The 14,910-nt window shown below is 39.6% G+C and overlaps 1 protein-coding gene across 1 annotated transcript in view; it reads right to left on the reverse strand.

The window, feature by feature from the left end:
• The window catches only part of HYCC1 (hyccin PI4KA lipid kinase complex subunit 1), a 136,815-nt gene extending 133,982 nt beyond the window's left edge, over positions 1-2,833 (reverse strand). The window contains exon 1 of the mRNA XM_074379612.1: positions 2,571-2,833. The gene's annotated coding sequence lies outside the window, so the exon portion shown is untranslated. The remainder of the gene's footprint in view (positions 1-2,570) is intronic.
• Positions 2,834-14,910: the final 12,077 nt, after the last annotated feature.

Raw genomic sequence — 14,910 nt, forward strand, 5'->3', positions numbered from 1 at the left:
ATCATTCCAAGAAAACTAAACAAACAGGAAGGCTCTCGGAGAACTGGGCAGTTGATGGAACCACGCCGATATAGGGTTGACTGATAGCGCATCAACGGCAGAGTGTCTAAAGCTTTCATAGCCTGGATGATATTATGTGAATAGTCTGGAACATATGTACAACATTTGGTTTTGATCAGAGCACAAGTTCCTTCTTGGGCCGCTGTTAACATGTCCACATACCCAACAGTTTGTCTGATAATGTAGAGAGGCTAAAGTCTGTTTCCACTCAGTAGATAAGTTACTCTCTGCATGATTCCAACTTACACCCAAAAGTAGAATGCCAATACATATCTTTATGTTACCCATCCCTTTCATTTCTTCTGAACAGGAGTCAGAGGTCACTGATTGGCTCAAATAAATAAACGGGATCATTAACTTGTGTTCCATCGGCCTGTGGGACTTCCTAAGAGACAGGTTTAATTCAAGATAAGTGGACACAGCCATTTATTCCCAGAAGTTTAACTGCAGTTGGAGTATTAAGGAGAACTTGAAGGGGTCCCTTCCATTTTGGGGAAAGTTGATCTCCTGGGGATCCTTCCTTCCAAGTTTTTAGTAGGACCCAGTCTCCTCCTGGCTGGGTTGTAAAAAGATTCTCTTCCTTAGTTGGGGAAGGGACTCTTTGGTTTCCATATTCAAGGACTGTGTTTTGCATTCGTTCTAAGTTGATCACATAATTCTGTAGCTTGAAAGTATCTATATCTATTAGGAGGTCTGTCATTAAGAAAGGCCTTTCATATATTATTTCAAAAGGGCTGAGCTGCAGATTTCTGTTAGGGGCCACTTGAACCCTTAATAAGGCTACAAGTAATAAAGACAGCCAAGTTTTTTATGTCTCTTGGCAGAGTTTAGCAAAAGTCCTTTTTAGAGTTTGATTAGCTTTTTCTACTTTTCCCAAAGACTGTGGCATCCAATCGAGTGAAAACGGTACTGAATTCCTACGACTGAAACTGTGTTCTGGGTAACTCTCACTGTGAAAGATGGGCCATTATCACTCTGTGAGCTGTGAGCTCTTAGGCAGCCAAAATGTAGGAATTATTTCCTTTAGTAGGAGTTTAGAAACCTCAAGTGCCTTTTCAGACTGGGTAGGAAAAGGCTCAATCCAACCAGTAAAGGTGTCAACAAATACTAATAAATATTTAAACACTTTAAGTGGGGGCGTCTAAGTATAGTCTATTTGCCAATCATCCCCTTTGCTGAACAGGTCTTACTAGAGGTAAAGATTGGTTATTTGGGCCAAGCGCCATGTCTCATGCCTGTAATCCCAGCAGTTTGGGAAACGAAAGCGGGCAGATCACAAGGTCAGAAGATCGAGACCATCCCTGCCAACATGGTGAAACCCCATCTCTACTAAAAATACAAAAATTAGCCAGGTATGGTGACACACACCTATAATCCCAGCTACTCAGGAGGCTGAAGCAGGAGAATCAACTGAACCAGGGAGTCAGAAGTTGAGTGAGAGTTGAGATTGCGCCACTGTACTTCAGCCTGGTGACATAGAGCAAGAATCTGTCTAAAAAAAAAAAAAAAAAAGATTGCTTATTTGGGTTATTCCAGGCACATGGTTCACAGGTCCGAGTTAGTCACCTGTATTACTGTTTTAAGTAAGCCTTTTCCTATAAAATGCCAAGACATTAACTGAAACAGGGAATCTCTTCCCAAATGAGTAGAGTCATGCAAATGCTGAACAATTTTCCACTGATCAGCACTTGGTATTAGCAGTTTGTCTTTCTGTTTACCTGGTGCACAAAGCTACCTCCATCTGTAAACCATTCTACCTCAGAATTATCTGGAGGCTCATTCTTTACATCTGGTTGGCTGGAGTAAACTTGCTCCATAACTTGTATGCAAGAATGATCGGCTGGGTGTGGTGGCTCACGCCCGTAATCCCAGAACTTTGGGAGGCTGAGACGGACAGATCACGAGGTCAAGAGATCGAGACCATCCTGGCCAACATGGTGAAACCCCGTCTCTACTAAAAATACAAAAATTAGCTGGGCGTGGTGGTGTGCGCCTGTAGTCCCAGCTACTCAGGAGGCTGAAGCAGGAGAATTGCTTGAACCTGCGAGGCAGAGGTTGCAGTGAGCCGAGATCATGCCACTGCACTCCAGCCTGGTGCCTGGTGACAGAGCAAGACTGTCTCAAAAGAAAAAAAGAATGATCTAGGGTGCCTATGAGTTCAGGCAAATAGGTAGCTGGATTCAACATCTGACATACTTTTAAAATTATATCAGGATGTTTAGCAACAAAGCCTGATATTTACTCACAGGAAAAGAGGAGTAATTCCTCAGCTGCTTTGTGATTTCCAAAAGATACTACTATTTTCAGCTGAGTTAACAAATCCCTTCCCAACAAAAGGTGGGGTATTCAGGAGAAAACCACAGTCTCTGAAGAGCAGCTCAAAGGATAGGTAAATGTCGTCTAGGGGCTTGTCCATTTATTCCCGTGACCATACGGTTTTGTGGTGACAGAGGCCCACTATAATGGGTCAAAATAGAGTAAGCACTTTAGAAGGAAGTTAATATTCTTACCTGCCACGTCAAGGGTTACCAAGGCCCCTCCGGAGATATGGCTAGTTGTCCGACAGAAGCTGTGGCAGAAGGTCTCAGGCCCCATCACTCTTGGGTTTGATTGGTTATTTCAGCCATAATTGGTTCAAGTGCTGATGGCTCCCTTCAGAACCATCCCTCTTCCATTGGCCAATCCCTCTTCCACTGGCCAGTTTTCTTACACTGTGCACACTGATTCATGCCCAAGGCACAGTGACTCAGACATCCAGCTATGAGTTTCCCACTTTTCAGCTTCCCTTGTTCAGACCAAGAGTGAAGAGGGCAACCCCACGTGGAAGGTGAGCTTAAGGCTGCAGTCAAGAGCTGCACCTTGTGGGAGGTCCTTCTTGCTCTTTCTGCTTCCTCTGCTTTGTCCCTGTTATTAGAAATTTGAAATGTCATATCTAAAAGCTGTTCTAGGTTAGGCACGGTGGCTCATGCCTGTAATCCCAGCACTTTGGGAGGCCAAGGCGGATGGATCACCTGAGGTCAGGAGTCTGAGACCAGCCTAACCAACATGGGGAAATCCTGTCCCTACTAGAAGTACAAAAAAATTAGCTGGGCATGGTGACGCATACCTGTAATCTCAACTACTTGAGAGGCTGCGGCAGGAGAGTCACTTGAACCCAGGAGGCAGAGGTTGCAATGAGCTGAGATCATGCCATTGCACTCCAGCCTAGGCAACAAGAGGTAAAATCTGTCTAAAAAAAAAAAAAAAAAAAAAAAAAGCTGTTCCATAGAAGTCTGGAGACCCATCGCTGCACCTGCAGTTTCCTGTGGATATCAGGGGCAGACTGGAATATAAAATGTACTCCCAAAAGGGTTTATCTCTCTTATCTCTCCCTTGAGGCAGGATTAGTGTTAGTATATTTCCTGACTGCCTCAACTAAATGCCCTTGAAACAAAGCTGGATTCTCATCTTTGCCGTGGGAAACTTCTTTAACCTTTTCATAGTTAACAGACTTTTTCATACATTTCTTAATCTCTTCCAACAAACAAGTGACCATATAATCTCTCCTCCTCAAGTCCTCACTGGCCCTTTGATAGTTCCATTCTGGATCTTGATCTGGAACTGCTATACCTCCTGCCTGATATATATTATGGTTAGAGTTACGAGCCAATACCTCATCTGCACAGGTCCTAGCTTTCCCCAAAATGTGTTGATTTGGCCGGGCGCAGTGGCTCACGCCTATAATCCCAGCACTTTGGGAGGCTGAGATGAATGGATCACAAGGTCAAGAGATCGAGACCGTCCTGGCCAAGATGGTGAAATTCTATCTCTACTGAAAATACAAAAATCGGCTGGGTGTGGTGGTGTGCACCTGTAGTCCCAGCTACTCAGGAGGCTGAGGCAGGAAAATCGCTTGAACCCAAGAAGCAGAGGTTGCAGTGAGCTGAGATCATGTCACTGCACTCCAGCCAGGCAACAGAGCAAGACTGTGTCTCAAAAAAAAAAGAGAGAAAGAAAAGAAAAAAGCATTGTTTTTCTTCCACTGTACGACACAGAGACAACAAAACATGCAGATCCTGCCAAGTTCAACGTCAGAGTTAATTCCTCAAACTCATCTATAAATTTTCCTGGATCTTCAGGGAAATGACCAAATTTCTCTTAACATAGAGCCAAATCAGACATCGAAAAGGGAATGTGTACTCTCACAGTGCTGTGGTTCAAACGCCTCTGGCACCAGGGCTTCAGAAGGCAGCACACCGGGTGTCTTAGACAACACTGCATCAGCAGCACCTTCTGGAGTTACAGTTTGGTAATGGCTTTGTGGAAGCCTTTAGCCTCAAGGGGGCGCACTGAGTTTGGGGTTTGCCAAGAGGAAAAGAATAGCTAGACAGACACTTGGAGATGAATCAGCACCCCTAGGGCTTTTTGGAAATATTTGGGGAGGCAAACTCAAAAAAAAAAAAAGACTGGACTTCCTGCAGTCGAGCATCCTTGCTAAATAAAAAGTAAAAGGCAGTGTGACTGGTAAGGGTCATATAAGGACATGTTTTTCCAGGTCACTCTGAATACTGCTTTGCCTTCACTGGATCTGTTTCTTCCTTGAACTCTGATTCAGTAATCTGCTTTTGCTCATTTGTTTTCTTTTCCTTGGAGACCTCATCCTGCATCTTCAATGACTTACTGGACATTTTTATATGTACATTATCTCCAACTCAATTTCTCAAAAATCCACCTCAACAAAAAATGCTTACAAATCAATAAGGAAAAAAATACAAAAGAAAAATGAACAAAAACATAAACAGGGAACTCACAAAAGAAAAAATGCAAATAGTCAATAAATGTATGAAAACATGCTTCATCTCATTAAGAATTTTAAAAATACAAGGAAGCTGGAGGATTGCTTGAGACCAGGAATTCGAGACTAGCCTGGGCAATATAGTGAGACCCTGTTGCTACAAAAAAAAAGAAGAAAAAAATTATCTAGGCATGGCAGTGAACACCTATAGTCCTAGCTACTCAGGAGTCTGAGGCAGAAGGACTGCTTGAGCACAGAAGGTCAAGGCTATAGTTAGCTATGATTGTAGTGCTGTACTCCAGGTAACATAGTGAGAACCTGTCTCAATAATAGTAATAATAACACTGAAAAGTCATTTTTGTATGTCATATTGATATAGATTTCCAAAACCTAGGATTCCATTGTTATAATATATGAATATTATGACAATATATATATTGTGATTTATATACATAACTCCTTTTAAAAAAGTGATCCCAATATCTCAAGCTTGTTACCAGCTTAAATCTGTTAAATCTTTAGGTGCTTTTAAAAGTACTAAGGCAGTTCAAATAACATTTATTGCTCAAATGTACAAAATTCTTCATGGCCTCATAATTGTTTTTGTTGTTGTTGTTGTAGTTTTTTTTTTTTTGAGATGGAGTTTTGCTCTTGTCACCCAGGCTGGAGTACAATGGCATGATCTTGGCTCACTGCAACCTCCGCCTCCCAGGTTCTAGCAATTCTCCTGCCTCAGCCTCCCAAGTAGCAGGGATTACAGGCACACACCACCACACACAGCTAATTTTTGTATTTTTAGTAGAGATGGGTTTTCACCATGTCAGCCAGGCTGGTCTCGAACGCCTCACCTCAGGTGATCCACTCACCTTGGCCTCCCAAAGTGCTGGGATTATAAGCGGGAGCCAACGCCCCCAGCCCACTTGGTATTTAAAAAACAATTTTATTGAGGTATAATGGACATACAATAAACTGTATATATTTAAAATGTACAATTAGATAATTTTTGCATCCATGACATCATCACCACAATCAAGATCATGAACATATCCATATCCCAAAATGCTTCCTCTATCCCTTTATCCCTATCCCCTATTTTTTTTTTTTTTTTTTTTTTTTTTTTGACACAGAGTCTCACTGTGTTGGCCAGGCTGGAGTGCAGTAGCACAATCTTGGCTCACTGCAACCTCTGCCTCCTGAACCCAAGTAATTCTCATGCCTCAGCCTAATAAGTAGCTGGAATTACAGGCAAGCACCACCATGCTTGGCTAATTTTTGTACATTTAGTAGCAATGGGTTTCCACTTTCCACCATGTTGGCTAGGCTGGTCTCTAACTCCTGGCCTCAAGTGATCCACCTGCCTCGGCCTCCTAAAGTGCTGGGATTACAGGTGTGAGCCACTGCACCTGGCTTCACACTTCTTTTTAATCCTGTCTTCTTATTCGTCCTTTTCTTAAACCCATGTCCCAGGCAACTACTGATTGCTTTCTGTCACTAAATATTAGTTTGTATTTTCTAGAACTTTCTATAAATAGAATGATACAATGTGTACTCTTTTTGTCTGTATTATTATAATTATCTTGACATTTATGTATTTGTTGCATGTATCAATAGTTCATTCCTTCTTAATTGCCGCAGAGTATTCCACTATATGGATAAAGTACTTTTTTGTGTTTTTTTTGAGATGGAGTTTTCGCTCTTGTTACCCAGGCTGGAGTGCAATGGCGCGATCTAGGCTCACCGCAACCTCCGCCTCCTGGGCTCAGGCAATTCTCCTGCCTCAGCCTCCTAAGTAGCTGGGATTACAGGCACGTGCCACCACGCCCAGCTGGTTTTTTGTATTTTTAGTAGAGAGGGGGTTTCACCATGTTGACCAGGATGGTCTCGATCTCTCGACCTCGTGATCCACCCGCCTCGGCCTCCCAAAGTGCTGGGATTACAGGCTTGAGCCACCGCACCCGGCGGATAAAGAACTTTTTAAAAAATCCCTTTGCCTGCTAATGGACAGTGGGTGTTCTCAGTTTTTGGCTATTATAAATAAATCTGTTTGAACATTTATATATAGGTCTTTGTAAAGACATATGCTTTCATTTCTTTTGGGTAAATACCTAGCAGTGGCGAATAGGAAGCATATTGTGTAACCTTAAGAACTGCAAAACTGCTTTCCAAAGCAGTTGTACATTTTGCATTCCCACTTGGCAACATATGAGAGCTCCAGTGCTTCCATATTTTCATTAACACTTGATATGGTCACATGTTTTAAGTTTAGACATTCTTTTAGTTGTGAAGTGGCAACTTACTGTGTTTTTAATGTGTATTCCCCTGATAAATAATAATGATGAACATCTTTTCATGTGCTTTTTTTCTATCTGTGTATATTCTTTGGAGAATTATCTGCTCAAATCTTTTGCCCATAGTTTCCCCAAATGGTTTGTTTTTCTTCCTACTGAGTTGAGAGTTCGTTATATGTTCTAGATACAAGTCTTTTCTCAGTATGTGATTTGCATATATTTTCTCCCACACTATAGTTTGTCCTTTTGTCCTCCTAACAGTGCCTTTTGAAAAGCAGATGTCCTTAATTTTCATAAAGCCCAAATTAACAGTGCCAAGCTCAGAGAGGCATGTAAAGGGAACTCGATAGAGAAAATACGTAAAAGGGAACTCTATAGAGAAAATATGTAACAGTGATTGGCACATAGTGAGTGCTCACTAAATGTTACTTTTGGTCCATTTTACTGAAAGAAAATACGGCTTAACTACTTAAGACTAGTTATCAGCTTAAATCCCTCATTTTCTTACTATATATGATTGTGAGCCTTGTGTGCAGGAATTGAGGATCAAGGCAATTTATTGGGTTCTAATACGTGAACATTCACAGCCATGGGTAATTCTCTTTCATTGACAATGATAAAATTCTGTTTGGTAGACAAAAGCATATGCTAAATAATTTCAAAGCATTTTATTTTAAGAGATATGATCTAGTAGAAATACTGACAACTATTTAACATTAATCTAAATAATACTGAAATAAAAAAGCAGACCAAACTTGTGTTTTCCATTAGTGGGTGTTATGATGAATGTAAATGAATTACTTCTAGAAGGGAAATCACTTAGTGTCAATTTTATTTATCAAGAAACATTAACTCCTATTCACATTATTCTTTTATGTCACATCAAACTCCTTTTATCTTTTGTCACTGTCATTTCTGACAGTTATATGTGATAAAGTTATAGTAGCTGGTAAAACAGATAAAACAAAAAAAGGTAGTAAAATGGACAGAGTAGGAAGCACTATATATTACCCTTGAGTCCTGAAGAATAAAGAGAATGTTTATTCCCTGTCATGCCAGGGCAAAAGGAGTAATAACAATTTGTTTTCACTGAGAAAGGAGGCATTGCTGAACAGTATGTGCCAATTTGGTTGCTAAACGGTATTAATAGTTTGGAGTTGAGTTTTGAAAATCCTACCACTAACCCACTGCCCTACCAGGCAGGGTACCCACATATAAAAGCCACCCGCAGACATGAGAAACAAAAGTCAGAAGGGAGAAAATACCATTTTATGAATAGCTAGAGAAGCACTTATAGCCCCTCAAGGCAGAGCTCTGGCAGAGCCAGGCTGGAGAACGGAACTTGGCAGAGAGCCTCCCTCCCTGGCCAGCACCTGCTAAATCAGAAATGGCCCTGTCAGAGGGGCAGAGCTCAGACTGACTTACACATCCAATTGCAGGCTGGAAGAAGCTCAAATAAATAGACCTGCCCAATATATACAGCCCCCGCCTGGACATTTTTACAACTTCATAGAATTAGATGATGAGTGATGAGTGTGGGTCCTGTTTTTTAAATGCATAGTAACCCTACCCACTAGTAAAACAGTACCCAATGACTATTAGGTTCTGACCAATTAGATTAGCAACTACTCCTTCCTTGGGGCAGAGCTATTTCAAGGTAAAAGAAGTGGATGTCTGGGAAAGAGGCCAAATACTTTGGCTGGTTAGGCAAGAGTAGGCAGACATTTCCCCCATCCATGTTCCCCATCCCCTCCCCCATAAGGAGCACCTTTCAACATGAGCAGGAATATTGAAGCTGTGACATTTGGTGGGAGAAAAGAGTAGTTAGTGTCCCAGTGGATTAAAAATTAGAACCTGAGATTTAATCCTGCTTCAACCACATGCAAAGTGACTTTGGAAAAATGGCTTAGCCTTTCTATGATTATATTCCCATCCTTAAAAAGAGAAATACATGAATCGTAAGAAATAATAAATGTCAATATCCTACGAACAATAAAATAATATAAAAACATAAGGAATATTATTTCTGATGGAGCAGACATATAATAGGTAGGGGAAAATGTTAAATTGTAATCTGAGAAAAAAAGAAGGGACAAGAGCAACTACTGGGCCATGCTGTTTGAGACTGATAAATCTGTGACATTCACAAGTGGAAAATTTAAAAAAGGAAATAACTGGGAAATATTTTAGATTCTGGACTATAAATACTGTCAGAATCATAAGCCTAAAGTGACATAAGGATAGTGATGTTTGTTTTTAGAGTGGTAAGACTTTGAATGATATTCCTAGTTTCCAGGTTTATTGCACTTTTTTTTTTTTTGCTAATCATTTATTTGTTTTGGTTTTTGTATATAAATTAAATTTAACATAAATAAATCTAATATTATATAACTAGATGATTAGATATGTAAAATGCATAATAGACATGTACCTAGCATCTTGCTTAAGAAAAACAAAACACAAATAAAACACGCATTACCAAAAGTGTAGAAGCTTCAAGTGAACTCATCCTAAAATTCACCCATCTACCTCCCTCACATGGCTAACCACTGTATTAATTTGGTGTTTATCATTCACATGGTTTTTAAAAAAATAATAGTTTTACTACCTATGTATCAGTTTCTTTTTCTTTTCTCTTCTTTTTTTTTTTTTGAGACAGAGTTTTGCTCTTGTCACCCAGGCTGGAGTGCAGTGGCCAATGTCAGCTCACTGCAACCTCTGCCTTCCAGGTTCAAGTGATTCTTCTGCCTCAGCCTCCCGAGTAGCTGGGATTACAGGCACACAACATGCTCAGCTAATTTCTGTATTTTTGGTAGAGATGGGATTTCATCATGTTGGCCAGGCTGGTCTCAAACTCCTGACCTCAGGAGATCCCCCTGTCTCGGCCTTCCAAAGGGCTAGATTACAGGCCATGAGCCATCATGCCCAGCCCATATGCATCAATTTCTAAACAATACATTGGTTTACTATTTCTTACACCTCAACACCATTTTAATGGCTTTATTACGTGTGCATCTTTGTGCATGTTAATCCTTGTGGCTCTAACTCACTTTTTTACTGCAATATAATTGATTATGGTACTAGTGTTCATTTTTTATTATGTTCCTATAAGTGGACATTTAGATTGTTTATAACCAAAAAATACTGCCACAAATGTGCTACTCCCATGTATCTCTCCTTGTACGTATGATCCCTGTCTGGGTGAGGAATTGCTTAGATAGGGAGTGTGCATTGTCAGCTTTACTAGATTTTATCAAATTGGTCTCCAAAGTGACTGTACCAAATTATAATATTGTCAGCAATGGATAAATGCTAAACATCCTTAGCAATTTTGTATCCCTGTAGAATTTTTGTCAATCAGAGGGACTGATGTATGCCAAAATCTATCTCATTTTTAAAAATATTTATTTATTTAATTTGAGTTGAAGTCTTGCTGTGTTGCCCAGGCTGGAGTGCAGTGTCGCGATCTTGCCTCACTGCAACCTCTGCTCCTGGTTCAAGTGATTCTTATGCCTCAGCCTCCTGAGTAGCTGGGATTACAGTCACCTGCCACCACACTTGGCTAATTTTTTTCTTCTCACAGAGACGGAGTCTTACCACGTTATCAGGCCGGTCTCGAACTCCTGACCTCAAGTGATCCGCCACCTCAGCCTGTCTCATTTTGGATTTAACATGTACTTCTCAGATTACTAGTGATGTTGAACATATTTTTATATTTTTATTGGTCATTCTAATTTCCTTTTGAGTACATTTTCTAACTATTTTGTCTCTTTTTAAAGATTTTTTTATGGATCTGTAAGCATTTTTTATATATCCTAGATACTAATTCATTCTCAGTCACATGTGCTTCTGGGATCACAAGACTTTATCAGGACATGATGCATTACATTGTTAAGATGTGGTCCAATATGCCGAGATGCATAAAATATGAAACTTCACACACAGACAAACTCACTGTTGGTAGTACTGTTATTAAAACATAGTAATTCTGATTAATTCTATTTCATGCATTTCCCCTCAAAAATGAAAGAAGTTTGCATTTATAATTTAAAAAAATATGCCAGACACAGTGGCTCACACCCAGCACTTTGGGAGGTCAAGGTCGGTGGATCACTTGAACTGAGTTTGAGACCACCCTGGGCAACAGGGCAAAACTCCATATCTACAAAAAATATTTAAAAATTAGCTGGGCATGGTGGCACACACACCTGTAATCCCAGTTTCTTAGGAGGCTAATGTGGGAGGATCAATTGAGCTTAGGAGGCAAAGTTTGCAGTGTGCTGAGATCACACCCCTGCACTCCAGACTCAGTTACAGTGAAATCCCGTCTCAAAAAAAATAAAATAAAAACAGCTATAGTAAATATAATTTGCATACCATAAAGTTTACCCTTTTACAATATACAATTCGGTGGTTTTTAGTATATTCACAAAGTTGTGCATTCATCACCACCATCTAATTCCAGAACGTTTTTATCACTCCAAAAAACAAGGCATACCTGTAAGTAGCCAATTCTCATTGCCTCCTCACCACCCACCAATCCTGGCAAACAATATTCTACTTTCCGTCTCTTTGGATTTGTCTATTCTGGGGATTTCATATGAATGAAAACACGTAAGTTGTGGTCTTTTGTGTCTGACTTCTTACACTTAGCATTATGCTTTAAAGGTTCATTCACATTATAACATGTATTAGAATTTCTTTTTATGATTCAGTAATGACTAACGTTCCATAAAATGGAACATTACCATTATATGGAATATACCATGTTTTGTTTATCCATTCATTAACTGATAAACATTTGAGTTGTTTTCACTTTTTGGCTACTATGAGTAAGAGTGTTACAAACAACCACGTGCAAGTTTTTGTGTGGACATGTTTTCAATTGTCTTGGATATATATCTAGGTGTGAAATTGCTGGGTCTAATGACAAGTCCTCTTTTTTTATTTTTATTATTATTTTTTAACATTTTGAGGAACTACTAAACTGTTTTCCAAAGTGGCTGCATCATTTACAATCCCACAAGTAACGTATGGGAATTCCAATTTCTCTACATCCTGCCAACACTCGTTATCATACATGTTTAAAATTACAATCACGCCAGTGGGTGTGAAGTGGTATGCTATAGTTCTGACTTTTTTAAATTTAGTCTCAGATGACTAATGGAGCTGAGCATCTTTCATTTGTCTGTCTTTTGGGGAGAAATGTCTGTTAAGATCCTCTACCCATTTTTAAATTGGGTTATTGGTGTTTTTACATATTCTGGATACAAGTTCCTTTTCCAATATATGATCTTCAAATATTTTCTGTGTTAATATATGGGCTATCTTTTCACTTTTTTGCTGGTATCCCCTGAAGAACAAAAGGTTTTTTGGTGTTTTGTTTTGTTTTGTTTTGCTTTGTTTTGTTTTGTTTTGAGGTAGAGTCTTTTGCCCTGTCACCAGGCTGGACCACAGTGGCGCAGTCTTGGCTGACTGCAACCTCCCGGGTTCAAGCGATTCTTCCGCCTCAGCCTCCCGAGTAGCTAGGACAACAGGCAAGTGCCAAACGCCCGGCTAATTTTTTTATTTTTAGTAGGGATGGGGTTTCACCATGGTGGCCAGGATGGTCTCGATCTCTTGACCTCGTGATCCACCCGCATTGGCCTCCCAAAGTGCTGGGATTACAGGTGTGAGCCACCGCACCTAGCCTAAAAGATTTTATTTTTATAAAGTCCAAATTATCTATTTTTTTCTTTTGTTGCTTGTGCTTTTGGTGTGTAGGAAGCCACTGCCCAATCCAAAGTCACAAAGATTTAAGCATATTTTTTCTTCTAAGAGTTTCACAGTTATTTTCTCTTAAATTTAGTTCCCAGTTGAGTGAACTTTTGTATATAATGTGAGATAGGGGTCTCAATTCATTCTTCTGCATGTGGATATCCACTTATATATATTTTTTGAGACGGAGTTTCGCTCTTGTTACCCAGGCTGGAGTGCAATGGCGCGATCTCGGCTCACCGCAACCTCCGCCTCCTGGGCTCAGGCAATTCTCCTGCCTCAGCCTCCTGAGTAGCTGGGATTACAGGCACAAGCCACCATGCCCAGCTAATTTTTTGTATTTTTAGTAGAGACAGGGTGTCACCATGTTGACCAGGATGGTCTCGATCTCTCGACCTCGTGATCCACCCGCCTCGGCCTCCCAAAGTGCTGGGATTACAGGCTTCAGCCACCGCACCCGGCCTTCCAGTTATATTAACATCATTTGCTGAAAAACAAACTATTCCTTCTCTCATTAAATGGTCTTGACACTCTTCTTGAAAATCAATTGACCATAAGTACAAGAATTTATTTCTGGTCTTTCAGTTCTATTTCCATTGATCTATATTTTCATTCTTATGTTAGTACTACATATTAACTTTGCAGTTTTAAAATACAGAAGTTTAAAATTTTCAACTTTGCCTTTTTCTTTCAAAATGTTTTGACTATTTTGGGTTTTTGGCATTTCTTTGAGACTGAGTCTTGCTCTGTCACCCAGGCTGGAGTGCAGTGATGTGATCTAAGCTCACTGCAACCTTTGTCTCCCAGGTTCAAGTAATTCTTCTTCCTCAGCCTCCCCAGTAGCTGGGACTACAGACACACGCCACCACACCTGGTTAATTTTTGTATTTTTAGTAGAGACAGAGTTTCACCATGTTGGCCAGGATGGTCTCAAACTCCTGACCTCAAGTGATCTACTCACCTCGGCCTCCCACAGTACTGGGATTACAGGCGTGAGCCACCATGCCTGGCGTCTTGGCATTTCCATATGAATTTTAGAATTATCTTGTTGATTTCTGTAAAAAAAAAAAAAAATGGAAGCTGGGATTTTGATAATAATTACATTAAATCTGTAGTTCAACTCGGGGAATACTATTATTTTAACAATGTTAAGTCTTCAGCTCCATGATCATGGGATATTTTTCATCTATTTAGGTCTCATTTAATTTCTTTCTATGATGTTTTATGTTTTCCAGTGTATCAGTCTTTCACTTCCTTTGTTAATTTATTCCTATTTTTTCTTTATGCTATGATAAATGGAATATTTTCTTAATTCCATTTTCATATATTTTTAAAGTTACTATAAAGATAAACAACTGATTTTTGTATCTTGATCTTGTATCCTGAAACATCACTGAATTTGTATTAGCTGTAATGGGGTGTGTGTGTGTGTGTTCCTTAGTATTTTTTATGTATAACTTCATGTCAACTGTGAATAGTTTTCCTTCCTGCTTTCCAAGCTTAATGTCTTTTAATTTTTTTTCTTACATAATTGCCCTGGCTAGAACCTACAGTACAATGTTGAATAGAAGTGGTGAGATGAGACATCTTTGTCTTTTTCCTAACATTAGAGGGAACGCTTTCAGTCTTTCAACATTAAATATGATGTTAGCTGAGGGATCTTCACAGATGCCCTTTCATGGGTTGAAGAAGTTCCCTTCTATTCATAATTTACTGAATGTTTTTGTCATGAAAGGGTGCCAGATTTTTCAATTGCCTTTTCTACATCTATAATCATGTCATTTTTTATTTTATGCTATTAATATGATATATATTATATTGATTTTTTTTCAACTGTTAAACCAACCTTGCATTCCCAGAATAAATCCCTCTTGGTCATGGTGTATAATCCTTTTTATATTTAAAAAAATCCCTTAAAACAATAATTCTTTTACTCTGCCAAGGGGTTCTATGTGTGTGTTGGGTTGCACCTTTAATGCTCCAGCATTATAATTCTGCCTTACCTATCACTTGTTGCTTGCACAGAGCCAC

This window comes from Saimiri boliviensis, chromosome 10 (genome assembly GCF_048565385.1).
Source record: "Saimiri boliviensis isolate mSaiBol1 chromosome 10, mSaiBol1.pri, whole genome shotgun sequence".
Classification (NCBI taxonomy): domain Eukaryota; kingdom Metazoa; phylum Chordata; class Mammalia; order Primates; family Cebidae; genus Saimiri; species Saimiri boliviensis.